Here is a 16,144-nt window from a genome sequence, read left to right as displayed (position 1 = left end):
GGGACTTTCCTCCTTGCTCTTTTCTCCCTCTGCTGATTATTTCTCATAAAGGGCCTGGGTCTATCCCCACCTTCACCTGGTACCAAGTGAAACCTGCAGAAGCCAGACTGGCAGTGGCCATGGATGTATCCTTTTGAATCACTGGTACATCAAAGGATGCTGGTAGTTCTGGACCACAGAGGTTTTTCTTATGGGGTCTACAAGAAAGAAAGAGATGGCAAAGGGGGATAAAATTGAGTTATTGTTTTCTTTCCTGTTTCGTCTTATCAACTATAAGCAAACCCTTTAGAAAACTGCAAAAGAGATGTACCTGGAGTAACATGAAACTCTAAACTTTCATGGGGTGGGCACTAGGAGATGCCCAGATTGGTGGGGGCAGGGCACTGGAGTTTGAAAGCAAGCTGGGGACAGAGCAGCTGGTCAGAACCTCTACTGTGCTCCCTGGGGTCTTTTGATTAAATTTTCACTGGGCCTACACTGGTGCATGGCATGGTGTGGGAGTGGCTTGTCTTTAAGGATAACTCCACCTTCAAGATTTGATACCTTTCAAGTAATATATCTAAAACTGAAAGCAATGCAAAAAAAAAAAAAAATCTCTGACCCAGGATTTTATTTCTCCTCCCCAAGACAATCTCCATTGAAGAACCATCTTTGGTGGCCTTGGAGATACCAACCTTTCTCAAGCTGGTGAAGAACTTGGTGAGGTGTGATCCTCTCCCATAGCGCCGTCATCCCTATACCCAGATACCCAGAGATTTCTAAAAGCTGAGGGCTCAGGTTGGGCTCCCAGTTGAGTAAAGAGAAGAGTGGTGGCTGGACAGGGAGGGCCGTGAGGCATGGGCGGGTTTGGGGTGGAGTGAGGGAAGGAGAGAAGAGCGCCTGGGAGAGACTCGCATCGTGCCGAGAAGCCTGACCTGGATTCCCTTACCACATATGGGATCTCAGTCACCAAAACCTATCTGGACTAAAGGACAAGAACAACTTGATCTACTCATTAGAGCTGACCTCACTGGAACACGAAATCAATACATGACAATTTAATGGAGCTGTTGCTGGGAATCAAGTATCTGACATCTCCTAGAAGGAGGTAAGTATCTGACATCTCCCAGGAGGAGAATTTTTTTTTTCTAAAGCCACAACTTACTCCTTGTTGCTCTTCAGGTTATTCTCTTTCAGTGGGAAGGTGGCTCCCCGTCTTCTCCCCTCCATGCTCCCACCCTTTGATGAGGCTTGAAAATGCACTCAACAGCTGCTCCCACTGTTTGCTGGGAGGGGCCACAGTGTCCAGGTCAGGAGGTCCTCCCAACATGTAGAGCGAGGAGTTAGCAAATAAGGGAGGAGATTATGGTCTTTCCAGAAGAAAACCTCCAGAGGAGAAATATTTGAGTAACAAATACCAGTTCATCTTCTGGATCTCTCCCTAGCTCTCTGAGACTCCACTTCCAGTGGAGCCATGTGGCTCTCAGCATGGTGCCTTTCATCCAGTACTGGTAATGTGTCACTCATCTCCATCTTCTGTTAGTTTGCTGTGGAGAACAGGCAGTCAAGCTGGGCCTTCTCTTTGTGCGTCTCTCCTAGCGACAGAGATGCCAGGTTTTGTATTTGCTTCACTTTTTGTCTAGCCCTCCTCTCTTCTCCCTTTCTTATGCCCTGGGAGGTAGGGTTGGAGTGTGGGGCTGGCTGTTGGGAGTAGAGAAGGACAAGCCCCATGTTCTCCAGGATGGTTACCAGACACACTGTTTGGACAAAGGCTGGGAATGGGGCCTTGGGTACCAGCTGTCGGGTGCCTGGCTTGCTGCTGGCTCTGCCAATGCATGCGGTTCTCATTGTGTCTGTTTTCCCACCTTGCAGCCAGTCGATGAATGCCCTCTTCCTCAGGTGCTTGAGTCCCTTGGAATCTGAACCCAATTCCACTGGAGCTGAGTCTAGGCCACCCTATCAGAATTTCCACCTAGGCCTCCAGTTTCCCTAGAGCAAAAGGAAGCTGAGAGGGGAGTAGTGGAACAGGAAGGTGGTCTAAGGACAGTTGTTCTGACCTAAATAAAATTACAACCTTGATGGGAGGCAGCGAGTGCAACACCTTCTGTACCTGCGACCATCATCCAGTGCGTCATGGTTTGGGGACTGTATTAGTTTCCTAGGGCTGCAACAAAGTACCACAAATTAGGTGGCTTAAAACAACAGAAACTTATTGCCAACGAAATTGGCAGATTTGGTTCCTTCTGAGGGCTCTGAGGGGAGAATCTGTTCCGTGCCTCTCTCCTAGCTCCGGTGGCCCTAGGCATTCCTCAGCTTATAGATGCATCACTCCAATCTTCCATCTTCACATAGTGTTCTCTCTGGGTTTCTGTCTTCACATGGCCATCTTGGTATAAGAAAATGGATTCAGTGCCCACCTTACTGTAGTTTGACCACAGTCTTAGCTAATTACATCTTCAGTGACCATAATTCCAAATAAGGTCACATTCTGAGGTACTGGAGAAGGACTTCAACATATCTTTTGTGGGGGGAAGGGGGTGTGGTTGGGGAGAACACAGTTCAACCCATAACAGAAACCAAAGACTGATGGATCTGCAGCAAGTGGACTGGAAGGAGTTATGGGGTTGGGAGCCCCTGCTAAACGAGTGGTCTTTTTAATTCTAAAGAGACAGTTGTCTGAACTCAAAAGACTTCATAAAATCTTGTATTTGCTTATATTGCTCCTTTAGTTAGGATTTTGGAGGCAAGTTAATAGAAATGAACTTATATGAGTCAGAGCTGTTTGGATTGCAAGTGATGGAAACCCAATTCCAGTTGGCTTAAACAAAGAAATTTATTGACTTACATAACTGGAAAATCTAGCAATGGGTCTGGCTTTAGGCAGGATAGAATCGAAGGTTCAGTGTTTCTGAGGTTTCTCTCTCTCTCTCTCTCCATCTCTTGGGTTTGGCTTGTCTCTGCTGGGTGTCATCCTGCAGACAGGGCCTCTCCACAAAGAAAGTAAAATGGTGGCTGAGTCCCAAGTGCACATCATCTCAGTTTAGCCACCTACAGCTGAAAGAATTTCTCTTTCCAGCTCCCTGTATCATTCCTAGGGAAGACATTGATTGGCCTTGCTTGGGTCATGTGCCCATACACCAACCAATCATTGTGGCCAGGCAGATAGGGAGCCCTGATTGGCCACCCTAGATCATGTGCTCACCCTTAAGGGGAGTATCCATGATGCTTACCCTACTGGAACCTCCTAAAAATTGGGGGAGGAAATCCCCAGGGAAAGCCAAAGAGGGGGGTGGGGAAACACATGGTTAGACACACATAAAACCTGCTAGGATCCACTATACAATTCAAGCTAGCTTCAAGGAAAAAGAGAATTTATTAAAAGGATATAGAGGTTTTCTGTGGAATGTAAGGGCGAGCACAGAGCTGGCTTTAGGGCCAGGGCCCAGGCGGCTTCTTTCTGCCAATATATTTTATTCTTCTGTCTCTGAAGTCCTCCTTTTTTTGCTGAGTCTACCCAGTGGGAAGAAAGTGGTTTCCCTACAACCTCCCAGTTTTTTTCTCCTTCATTCCAGGAGCTAGCCTAGTTTAAAAGTCCCAAGGAATAAAATCTGATTGGCCCAGCTTGAGTCAGTTCCCACCCTCAAACCAATCAATTATGCTTGGGAGGGCTGGGGAGGCATACCCTAGAAAGGTGGTATACACAGAGGAGAGAGGTCCAGTAAATACCCCACGTATGTCCTAAGAGTATATGAGGTCCCTAGAATCATCCTAACGATCATTTATTCCGAGACCCTCATTTTGCAGATGAAGAAATGGAAGCCCCAAATGGTTAAAGACTCAAGTTGTCATATATACACACAGAAGCCAGATAATGACTTGGCTAGATAATGGCTAGTGCCCAGGTCCCAGGACTTCCATTCCAATTTCTTCTACAACATCATGTTTAGGGTTAATGAGTCCCATGAGTCTAGTCCATAGAGAAAAGTAAAAACAAATAAAAGCAAAGACACACACAAAACACTGGCAAACAGGAAACTTGCCTTCTTCTTCAGAGTCCTTGTTCCTCCTCTTCCCTCCGCCTGCAGTGGTGCCTCCACCTCTCACATCCAAGCCTTGGCTTAGTTGATTCCTTCCCGTCTTTCAAAACTCTGCTCAAGGATATTCCCTTGACCTCTCAAACCTGGTCAATTCCTACCCTGTTTTGTGTTTTCGTAGTACTTTTGTTCAGCCCTTCTTTTGTCACTGAATTATTTGTTAGGAAAGTTTGTGTAATTTGTTCAGTGGGTGCCTGCCCTCTAGTTACAGGTGCTATAGGAACCAAGACTGTGTAATGTCCTGTGTTCACCACAATGCCTCAGTGGCAGATGTGTGATGAATGTTTCTCAGGAAAACCCTAAAGAATGATGAAGAATGAGAAGAGAAAAACAAGAAAAGGGGATCTGCTACCTCCACCTTTTCTCTAGGAGGAAAGTTTGCTTCTGAGGAGCTTCAGAAGGGCTAAGGGAGTTTTCTGGGACCCTCTAAGCTGTGATAAGAGCTGACTTTGCTTTGGGTGGGAACCGTGGGTGCTTCTATTTCCTTGTAAATGAAATCCTTTAAAAGGTACAACACACAAAGAGTATAATTTATTTGATTTTTCTGATTCTGTTCTTGATAAATGGGTACTTGTGGCAATAAAGTGTGCCACCAGAAATTGGTTATTTTTTTCCAAACCCTTTGGTGCCTAATGTCTCACACAGTCCTCTTAGCAGCAGCCTGCTGAGGTGTGGGTGACAAGTACCAGACAGGGTACCTGCAAGGGTGGACGAGGAAGCTGAGACCCAATAGGACTAGTTTCTGGTCTTACTCTGAGGCTAAGTCAAAAGCTGCACCTGAATCTAATCTCTCTCAGCCCAGTGGCCCGAGGACCCCTGAACTCTGCCCATCACAGCTGCCAGGATCTTATTTATTTTTTACCTTGAGCATTGTCAACCTGCAGATTAAATAGGCAAATTGGTTCTGAGTTGAATGCACCACCACGAAGACCTAAGGTTGCCTCGGCTGATGCTTTTCTTTTCTTTTTTTTTTTTTCTTTTTTTTTTGGGGGGGTACACCAGGTTCAATCATCTGTTTTTATACACATATCCCCGTATTCCCTCCCTTCCTTGACTCCCCCCCCTCGAGTCCCCCCCACCCTCCCCGCCCCAGTCCTCTAAGGCATCTTCCATCCTCGAGTTGGACTCCCTTTGTTATACAACTTCCCACTGACTATTTTACAGTTGGTAGTATATATATGTCTGTGCTACTCTCTCGCTTCTAATGAGGGTATGAGCATGTATTAGTTCATTTATAAAAGTTCACTGAGCACCTGCTGTGTGCCAGGCACTGAGCTAGGTACCAGAGATACAATACTGAATAAGATACACAAGTGTTGCTCTCATTGAGCTTACATCTAGTGTGGGAGAGAAGTATTAAGTAATTACAAATTATTCAATTACAGTTGTGAAAATGGTTCACAATTTCCTTCTGAAAGGAAAAAGTACAAGGGGAAATGTAGCAGGGAACCCACCTTAATCTGAGGCATGGGTGTGAGGGAAAGAGTAACATGAGATTTGGCCAGAAAACCAGGTGCAGACTAGATCACAGGGGCCTTGTTGGCTAAGGTTTTCAAGGGCCTACAATTTAATCCCAAATACAAGGAGAAGCCATTGAAGGGAAGTGATATGATGTGATTTGCAAATTTAAAAGATTTCCAAGTCCCCATGGAGGAGGGACGGTAGCAGGCTAAGAGCTGATGTGAGAGACCACATGGGAAGGCTATTGGGCAGAGCTGGCTGAGATGCAACCAAACTGCTTTAGAGTAATTGGCCTCCCTTCTGCCCAGCCCAGGTCTGGTGCCCCCTTGGCTCCTTCACCCATCTCTGGTGCAAAGAGCTGTGGCTAAGGCAGCATATTTGGCTTCACCTGATGGCAACAGCACAAGCCATGGCAATTTAGGCAGGAAAGAATGAGTTTGGTTGACATTTTTTAAAAGGAGTGTGTGTTTGCACCACACACCTAGGCTTTTGTGAATTCTTATATCTTGCAGTAATAATCTTATAATTTAACCCAATAGTCGCAATAATTTAGTCGATGCTTAATTTGCTGAGCATCTACTCTATGTCAGGTGCCTTCTCTTAAAGTGTAAGATCTCATGTGAGCCTCAGAATCACTCCTTGTGATAGAACCGCTGGATTCCATCATTACTCCATTAGGTCTGGGTGGGAGGTGTTGGGGCTCTGAATTAGGGTTCAGGGCAGGAAACAGACACCACTCAAGATATATCCAGCAGAAGGAGACTGAGAGTAAGGAATGAGGTACTTACAAAATCATTGAAAGGGCTGGAGGAGAGGAAGCCACTTGGCTTTTGGTCTCAAGGTTATTCCACTGCAGCTGAGATCCAGAGGTCTGCTGACCTGGCAGTCTGCCCCTGTTGTCTGTAAGGCTGTCATTGCTGTCACTGTCACCCACCCACCCACAGTGGAGTGTGGAGTCTGGCCCCGGCCAGCACTCCCACTTGTCAGAGCCCACTTATTGGCCTGAAGCTCCATGGAAAGATGGCCAAGTGGAATTACCTTCTTTCCATTTTCCAGATCTCTCATGAATACACACCTAAGTGGCAGAACCAATTCACACCCAGAAGCCTAGCTTTGAGGATACCAGGGAAATATGTTCTCAGCTTTCAAACTTTTCCATATAGGAGATGAACTAGAGTTTAAGAAAGCCAATTTAAGTATCCGACCCATGAGGCAGGCCCAAATCTGCATGATTTCTGCAATCTCTTTTTTAAAGTGGCATATGATTTTTGTATAAAAATGCACAGGTTTTAGGTGTAGAGTTTGATGTTTTGACAGATGTATCCCTTCAGGTAACCTACACCCAAATCAAGATATGGAACATTTCCATCGCGCCAGCCTGTTCCCTTTGCCTCTTTTCAGTCAGTCCTTCCCACCTCCCACTCAGAGGTGGTCACTACTCTAATTTCATCAATTTGTTTTGTCTGATAATCATAAATCAATATTGCCTATCCCAAGACTTAAAATAGATAGAACCATACAATATGTATTCTTCTGTGTCTGGCTTTTGCTCAAAATAATATCTGAGAGATTCAACCATGTTAATATAACAGTAGTTCTGTCCTTTTCAGTGCTGAGAAGTATTCCATTCTATGAATGTATCATAGGCTTTCACCAGTCCATGTATATTGACATTGTTTCCAGTTTGGGGCTATTATAAAAATAGCTGCTTAAGACTATTTTTAAAAAAAATAAAAGCACCTGGTATTTCTGATGCAAGTAGACCACATTTTGAGAAACACTGCTCTAATGCAGAAAACTGATGCTTAGAAAGTTTAAGTAGATTGTCCAAAGCCCCATAGCCAAGAAGCCCTTGATGCCAGAGTCCAGGCTCTTCATTTTTGCAGAATAGACCTTAGCATAGCAGCTTGAAGAGTTGCCTAGAGAACTTCAGGACTGAAATGGAATTCTTCCATTACAGAGTCAGAGAAAGGCCTTGAAAGTAAGGCATGTGTTTCAGTTACCAATTGCTGTATAACAAAACAGCCAAAACTTTGGCTTAAACAATTATTTTTTATGATTCTGTGGCAAGGCTGGGAGGTTCTTCTGCTGGTCTTGAATGGGCTGTCCTGTGGCTGCATTCTGCTGGGAGGACCACTAAATGCTGGGCTCAGCTGGGCTTCTCTCTCTAGGAGCTTTCATCCTCAAGGAATCTGGAACAGGCTTCCCCACATGGGAGTGTGCCGGGATCAACTCGGCGACTCGAGGTGAGTGACGGGTGCCGCAAGCTTGAAGAAGACACAGACACAGACTGAAGAGAAAGATGGGACCGGGGGCCTCAAGACCTCCAGGATCAAGAGCCTTGCTGATTGATCCCACGTTGCTTTTATTGAGTTCTCGGCATAGCCTAAGGGTCTAACACTCCCAGGTTAATCCCATAAACAATCAAAGGCCTCACATGACTGGGGGCAATGATCTTTGTTTGCCTCCTGGGTCCTGATTTGAGCTGGGCGTGGAGAGCAAAGCAGCCCTGGGGGCAGGAGACCTCTCTCAAAAGGATTGAGGGTCTGTGCCCCACCCGTGTTGGCCCCTCTGCGACTGTGCCTGTCTTAGGTTGTTCCTCCCTTGAGGAATCTTACCCGTCTTTGGCTAACCAGCCATCCCTCAGGACCAAACAGGGTGATATTAGTCTCCACGCCCCGCACCCTCAGCTCCTCCACTGCTCAAGCAGGACATTCTGAATCCCATCACTCGGCCCACATACTTCAACATTTTCAATGTTTCAAAAAGGTTCCAGAATGTCTTCCCACAGGAGTGGCAGTATTCCAAGAGATAAAGCTGCAGTGCACAAGCACTTATCAAGCCTGTGTTTGCATCACGTTTGATGATGTCTGCATCACGTTTGATGATGTCTGCTGGCCAAAACCAAGTCTCATGGCCAAGTTCAGATGCAGTGTGGGAGGGAGCTACCCTATGGAATGGTGTGATTCTTCAGGTACCATTAATGTAACAGTCTATCATAGCCTGGAAGTTTATGTTTCAGAGGCAGTGGGAAACTAGAGAGGGTAGAACTAGGGAGATAATAATAGAGGATTAAAGAAAATTTCAATGGAGTCAGAAAAGGTCAAAAGAAATACTCTATGAAGGAAGGGACAGCATTCTTCCTAGTCATCTTTGTGGCCCCCACAGCACTCAAGTTAGAGTTTTACACATGGTGCTCAGGAATATTTTCTAAATTGAATCAAAGTATCTTTGATACACTGGGGTGTTAGAACCTAGAGGAAGGATGGCTAAATGATGATGCACTAAAAGAAGCCAGACTACTTTTTTTAATTGAAGTGTAGTTGCGATATTATGTAAGTTACAGGTGTACAATATAGTGATTCACAATTTTAAAGGTTATACTCCATTTATAGTTATTGTAAAATATTTGTTATATTCCCCATGTTGTACTATATATCCTTGTAGCTTATTTTATACCTAATAGTTTTGTACCTCTTATTCCCCTCTCCCTATATTGCCCCTCCCCCCTTTCCTCTCCCCATTGGTGACCACTAATTTGTTTACTTTATCTGTGAGTCTGAGAAGCCAGACTTCTTAAGCACAGAAGGACAAGTACGAACAGGAGAAAAAATTAAAACTGTGAAATGAAGACTGACATGATAGAGAACGTGAACACAAAGTTGTCATATAAACAAACCGTATGTCCACCGTTGCAGCCAATGTTTATTATTGCTAGATGCTATGCAAAGGACTGGAGCTGTGTTTCTCAAAATATGGGTCACCAGAGCATGTGGTATACACCCAGGTAGTTGGCTAGAAATGGCTGAGAGAGGTGTCTAAGTGGATGGGGCTAAGACAATGTCCTTGGTTCCGTGATCTTGCCAGGAGTTGTAGGGGGATCTGGAAGTCACTGCCCGCCCCAACAGGGGACAGCAGATATTTGTGCCCTAACCATACCATCTAACTCTTATCACTTCAGTGCAGGACAGCACTTTCAACTGCCAAAACATGAATGTTCTGTCTGAGGGCTCTCTGTGGCCATTCCTTAGCCAAAGACTAGCAGATGTTGGTGTAGAATATTAAAACAAAACCAATTATTAATTATAAATCCACAAAGAGACAAAGAGTGCCCATTATTCCACTAATCAAAATACAAATTCTGCTGAAAATACAAAAGACTACAGTCTTGCTAATGCCTTTCCACTCAGAAATGTTCAATGAAGATTAAAGACCACCTCCTTCCTTGCATTTCTGAAACTGCCTCCAAGGTGGTCTTCTGGCTCCAATCTTGTTTCCTTCCAACCCACTTTCTGCACATGAGTGACCTTTGAAATATAAACATGATCATTAAGCTTTATGAGAACAGAGATGACGTCTCTCATTGTCTACTGTAACTTCAGTATCTAGCAATGCCTGCCCATAGTAGGTGCCCAGTAAATATTTATTGACTAGATATTATTGGAAACTTCCAGCTCACAAACAGATTATATCCCAAACAATTTCTCTTGTAAGGAGGTCCTTTGGAATTTGGAACACATTTGGCATCACAAAGGTAGGTGGTTTTTAGCTTGTCAGACTAGCATATAAAAACCAAGTTCACCTATGATGTAACTTAACCCTAGTCCCAGCTTTCCTAGTTCCTTTGAGCAGAAGAGCATACAATGAAGGAGGGAAGAAGAAATGAAAGAACGATAGACCTTAGGAGTCATTTGGCATTGGACAGGTTTTCATGAACATCTTCCTTTGTCACATTTCCACTTTTGCACTTCTCTGTCACTGTATGAATGCCTTCTCTGCATCTGTTCCCCGCCAGGCCCTCCCGCAACTACAGCAGCCCCTCCCCACCCAGGGTCCTCTTACTGCTCACACTGCCAATCACAGTCCTATTCCCTGAATGCCAGTCATTTCAGGTATTAAGAAGAAAGTGGCCTGACTGAGCAAATGCACACTCCAGGTGAATGTTTAATTGTTCTTTAACCCTCCTAGAAATATTTCCAATTTTCTAAAATCAGCTTACATTAAATCAATCTCTATTTAGTGGACTTCACTGTAACAAGATAAAATGAGAAAAAAAAAGTATGAAAGATATTTTGGGGCATGTATTCTCAGCAACTCTTCGGCCTATCTTCAGATTCTACCCCTAGGGTTAATTATCTGGACTATTCTGGATTTTTATAACTTTGTGACCCCTCCCTGCCTCTTACCCCCCACAACTGTTTCCCGTAGTCCTGGTTGGGGAGGGGACAGTTGAGTGAATGCAGCCATAAGTGGGAAGGTCTATAAAGTGGACTCTTCTTCATTGGAACCCCTGAACACTTTGCCCAGCAATGCGCACCTTTGACATCACTCTTCCTGACGGGACACTAGAACCAAGCCCAACATCAAACTGTGGTCAGTACTCCAAGAGCAAGAACAGGGACAACTGGAGGGAATTTCTAACTGGACACTCTGGGGTTTTCCATCCTAACATTTGTATCCTCTTTAATTCTGCTATTCAAAGACATTTATATTTGGCCACCACAAAGAACTCTGTGACCAGGGGATTTCTGCTTTTACAGCTATAGGAAAGAAATTGGATTAGAAAGGATTAAAGTGATAATTGCCCAAGACCATGCAGCTATTTAGAAGAGTGCTGTTTCTACCTCCTAATCCTATGTTCTTTTGTTCAAAAGTAGATGCTTCATATCATTCAAAATATAAGGGTTCACTTAATAAGCTTGAAGTTTAGTCACTCTTGAGTCAGAGAAAAATAATAAATTTATATTTGTAGCTTTTTCCCATTGGCCTGAGATAGCATTTCTCAAAGTATGTTGTTCCACTGAACACTAGTTAATTTTTTTGACTTTTTTTAAAAAATATTTATTTATTTATTTATGTTGCACTGGGTCTTGGTTGCGGCTTGCCCACTTAGTTGTGGCACACAGGCTCCTTAGTTGTGGCATGTGAACTCTTAGTTGTGGCATGTGAACTCTTGGTTGTGGCATGCATATGGGATCTAGTTCCCTGACCAGGGGTTGACCCCAGGCCCCCTGCATTGGGAGTGTGGAGTCTTAACCACTGTGCCACCAAGGATGTCCCAACACTAATTAGTTTTAAAAAGGGTTTCAAACACAAGATTCTACTGTCTGCCATCTTACAGACTTATTATACACATTAGCATATTGAAGGTTCTGGGAAGTCCTGCGATAAATAAAATCAAAGTTTACTGAAATCAGCAATCCCCAAATTTATTTGGTTAAGAATTACCTTCCATCCTCCCTCCCTCCCTCCCTTCCTCTCTCCCTCCCCCCCTTCCTTCCTTCCTTCCTTCCTTCCCATAAAACACAATTATCAGGTAATATACTTTGGGAAATGTTGGATTGAGGTAAACAGAATAAAAAAAATCCATCTATGGTAGGTCAATAATTTTCTTCTGAGGTCAAGAACTTTCTTATTGCTTTGGCTGTAACTGCACGACCAAATGATAACACTAAGGTGTATAGTCAGTTGGTACCTTTGGGAAGCCTTTGACTTAACTTAGGATATCTATATGCTGTCCTTTCACTGCATAAAAGACTCCTTGGTGTGCGGTGAACAGGTGTATGTAAGGGAGATCAGCAGGTGAATGTGTTTCTGTGCTTTATGGTAAGTTTTGAAATTCAGTAGTTGAAGTCCTCCAACTTTGTTTTGCTTTTTTTTTCTTCAAGATTATCTGGGCTGTTTTAGAATTTTTCATTTGCATATACATTTTGAAATTAGATTGTCAATTTCTACAAAAATAATAAGCCTGGTAGGATTTTGATTGTGATTACATTGAATCTGTTGACCAATCTGGGGAGGGGTGATGCCTTGATGATACTGTGTTTTCCAGTCCATAAACATGGTTGTCATATTGTGGTATAATAAATATTTATTTGGTTTTTGTTCTGGTTCCTGGCACAAGAATTTCTACAGAGGCATGAGTGTCTTTTTTGCATGCTAATGTGATGACTGGCGGCTGGGGGTCCCTAGATGGCTTCAGAATGGGGGTTTGTTGTCAGAAAGACCAAGGCAGTAGAGGGTTGGAACTTTCAGCCTCCCCCCACCTCTGTCTGACCTCCTAGGAGGGGAGAGGAACTGGAGATGGAGTTAATCACCAATGGCCAGTGGTTTAATCAATTATGTCTATTTAATGAAACCTCCCTAAAATCCCCTCAGCTAAGGGGTTTGAAGAACTTCCAGGCTTGTAAACACATCCATGTGCTAAAGGGGTGGCACACCCTACCTTCCTGGGGACGGAAACTCCTGTACTAGGGGCGTTTCTGGACCTTGACCTATGTACCTCTTCATCTGGCTGTCCATTTGTATCCTTTATGATATTATTTACAATAAACTGGTATTAGTAAAGTGCTTCCCTGAGTTCTGTGAGCCATTGTTGTAAATTATCAAACCTAAGGAGGAGTTCAAGGGGAACCACCAATTTATAGCAGGTTGGTCAGAAGTAGAGGAGCCCTTGGACTCTGATTGGTGTCTGAAGTGGGGGCAGACAGCCATGAGCTGTGGGGTCTGATGCTAACTCTGGTTATTTAGTGTCAGAATTGAATTAAATCATTGGATACCGAGTTGGTATCTGAAGAGCTGGAGAATTGGTGTGGAAACGAACCAATATACCCTCCTTTTTTCTCACTTTGTGCTTGAGTGATTTCATCTACTCCAGTGGCTTCATCTATCATCTATATGCTTATCCTATCAACCTTCATCTTTAGTCCAAATCTCACTCCTGAGCTCTAAATATATGTATCCAACTAACCACCTACTTGACATCTTCACTTGAGATAGATTCCAAACAGATGAGCTGAAGCTAGAAGAGAAATTTTAGGCTATGGTTCACTGAGAGACGGGCAGATTTGACATGGAGTTCAACTAAGTTAATTGATAAAATAAACAAATCAACACAATTTGGGGGAATATAGCAGAATCAAGAGTCTCTACAATGTTCACAGTGTTCACATAAAATTCAAAATTTTTAGACACATAGGAAAATATTATTCCATACTCAAGAAACAAAGAGAATTAATGGAGACTAACTGTAAAATGACTCAGATGTTGGATTTGGAAAATAAATGTCTAAAAGCAGCTATTATAACTATTATAACAACACATAGAGATGATGAAAATATGCTCATTACAGAAGAACAGATAGAAAGTCTCAGTAGAAAAATAGAAATTATAAAATAAAACAAAATGGAACTTCTAGAACTAAAAAATGCAATAAACAAAAATTTACTGGAAATATTAATAGCAGACTAGAGATGGCAGAAGTCAGTTAACTTGAAGATACAGCGAATATCAGACACCAGGACGAAACTGGTAACCAGTGAGGCTCATCTGGGTGGATGTTCAGTAGTATAGGCTTCAGGTGCAGTGTGGTCAGGGCTTTCACTCATTTCTCTTCAACTGTCTTGGCTCTTTCTTCTCATAGGAAACCTCAGGCTGGTTTCCCTCATGGTTACAAGGTGGATGCCAAGAGCAACTACAGCTTCTTTTCATATTCAGCAGGTAAGTGACACTGCCTTCTTCATTGGTCTCTCTTAAGCCGAGAAAGAATTTTCCCAGAAGTTCTTCAGCAACCATCGACTTGTGTCTTATTGGCTGAAAGTCAATTATATATTCATTCTGGAACCAATCACTGGTTGGCTTATACTAATAATTAGTTCTTCTCTGGGGTCACAAGTTATGCATGAGGAAGGAGTAGATACCTGAAGAAAACTGAGGTTCAGTTAGAAATGATGAAGGGGAGGATGATGGATTCTGGCAAGACAGCTGACAATATCCACTTCCCTGTACCTTATTTTTCTTATTCATGAAAGAGTGATAACAATCATAGTTGCTTCAGAGGATTGGTGAGAGGATTAAATGAGATAATGCAAGTCCTCAGTACATGACCTAGCATATAGTAAGACCTTAATAGATGCGAGCCGTTCTTTGTAATCAGTGTGTGTTTGTATAGTTTCTGTGTTTGGTATCATCCCTCCCTAGGATGATGTATTCGCTCATATTTCCTTTGATGGTCTTATGTTTTACATTTAAATCTTTTTCAAATTTTATTTTATTGTGGTAAGAACATTTAACATGAGATCCACCCTCTTAAATTTTTAATTTTATGATACAGTATTGTTAACTTAGCTATGATGTTGTACAGCACATCTCTAGGACTTATTCATCTAGTTTAACTGAAACTTTATACCCACTGATCAGCATCTCCCCATTTCCTCCTCCCCTTAGCCCCTGGCAACCACCATTCCACTCTATGAGTCTATGAATTCTACTATGTTCGATACCTCATACAAGTGGAATCATGCAGTATTTGTCCTTCTGTGGCTGGCATATTTCACTTACCATAACTTAGTTAAAGTCACACAGCCAGAAAGTGACTGAGTTAATATTTGAATCCCAGTAGTCTGACTCCAAAGCCTGAAAACCTAATGGAATATGATACAAAATAGAATTTAGTGTGTATACTGGTCATTTCTTTTTTTTTTTTTAAAGATTTATTTTATTATTTATTTATTTATTTTAGCTGCGTTGGGTCTTCGTTGCTGCACACAGGCTTTCTCTAGTTGTAGTGAGCTGGGGCTACTCTTCGTTGTGGTGCGTGGGCTTCTCATTGTGGTGGCTTCTCTTGTTGCGAGGCACAGGCTCTAGGTGCATGGGCTTCAGTAGTTGTGGCATGTGGGCTCAGTAGTTGTGGCTCATGGGCTCTAGAGTCCAGGCTCAGTAGTTGTGGCGCACGGGTTTAGTTGCTCCACGGCATGTGGGATCTTCCCGGACCAGGGCTCAAACGTGTGTCCCCTGCATTGGCAGGAGGATTCTTAACTACTGCACCACCAAGGAAGCCCAACTGGTCATTTCTTGAACATAGGGGTGTTGAGAAAACCAGACGAGTTATTGTATGTACAAGCGCTTTATAAACTGTAAAGGACTGTGTAGTGTCGGTGAGCAGGGATTCACCTCACTGCTTGCCAGAGTATAGCAAGAAAGAGCAGCCAACATTCAGCCCATGACTGCCCAGCAGCCTCCTCTCACTTTTCTTCCTCTGACTTCTTTCAGTCCCTGTCGTTTAAAGTGTGAGAAAAAATGTAGTGAGAACACTTAATAAATACATAAATAATAAAGTGTGCTGCTCAGTTTCCCACATGGAATCCCCTCAGCTCGTCCAGCAGTACAAGGTGCCTCCCTAGTCCTGCCAGAGAACTCAGCAAAAAGCCTGCTTCCTATGCTCTGGGGATGGAATGGCATAGATTTCACGCCTGAAAGATGAAAGAGAATTGAATCCAAACACGAACAGTAGCTCTCCGGTCACTTGGTAACTAACTGGCCATTTCTTCTTTCTCTCCCACTCTTTTTCCAGCAGGTAGACAAACATGGTTAACCTTTACAGCTTGAATAAAGTTGGATGTAGAGACAGATGTTTAGATAATTGCTAATGTAAGGCAACTTTTAGTTTAAAATTTTATGGGAAGGAAGTATTTGTAAATACAATATTGCTATTGCCAAAGAGTTCAGAACATCACATTGGGTAATACTGGAAGCCGTCCACCCCTTCATCATCTTCTGTCCATAGTCATTCTCCAGAGTATTTGTTTTGACTTATTCTAAAGTGTGAAAGA

At 43.2% G+C, this 16,144-nt stretch overlaps 1 protein-coding gene across 2 annotated transcripts in view; it reads left to right on the top strand.

Moving 5' to 3' along the window:
- RCL1 (RNA terminal phosphate cyclase like 1) overlaps positions 1–16,144 on the top strand; it is a 95,170-nt gene that overhangs the window by 70,667 nt on the left and 8,359 nt on the right. For both annotated transcript variants that reach the window (XR_009051314.1, XR_009051315.1), the window contains exon 9: positions 13,957–14,033. The gene's annotated coding sequence lies outside the window, so the exon portion shown is untranslated. The remainder of the gene's footprint in view (positions 1–13,956; positions 14,034–16,144) is intronic.

The sequence above is a fragment of the Hippopotamus amphibius genome, chromosome 2, assembly GCF_030028045.1.
Source record: "Hippopotamus amphibius kiboko isolate mHipAmp2 chromosome 2, mHipAmp2.hap2, whole genome shotgun sequence".
NCBI classification, from domain to species: Eukaryota; Metazoa; Chordata; class Mammalia; order Artiodactyla; family Hippopotamidae; genus Hippopotamus; species Hippopotamus amphibius.
Note: the sequence above shows the minus strand (reverse complement) of the source record. Positions and strands in the feature narration are given on the sequence as shown.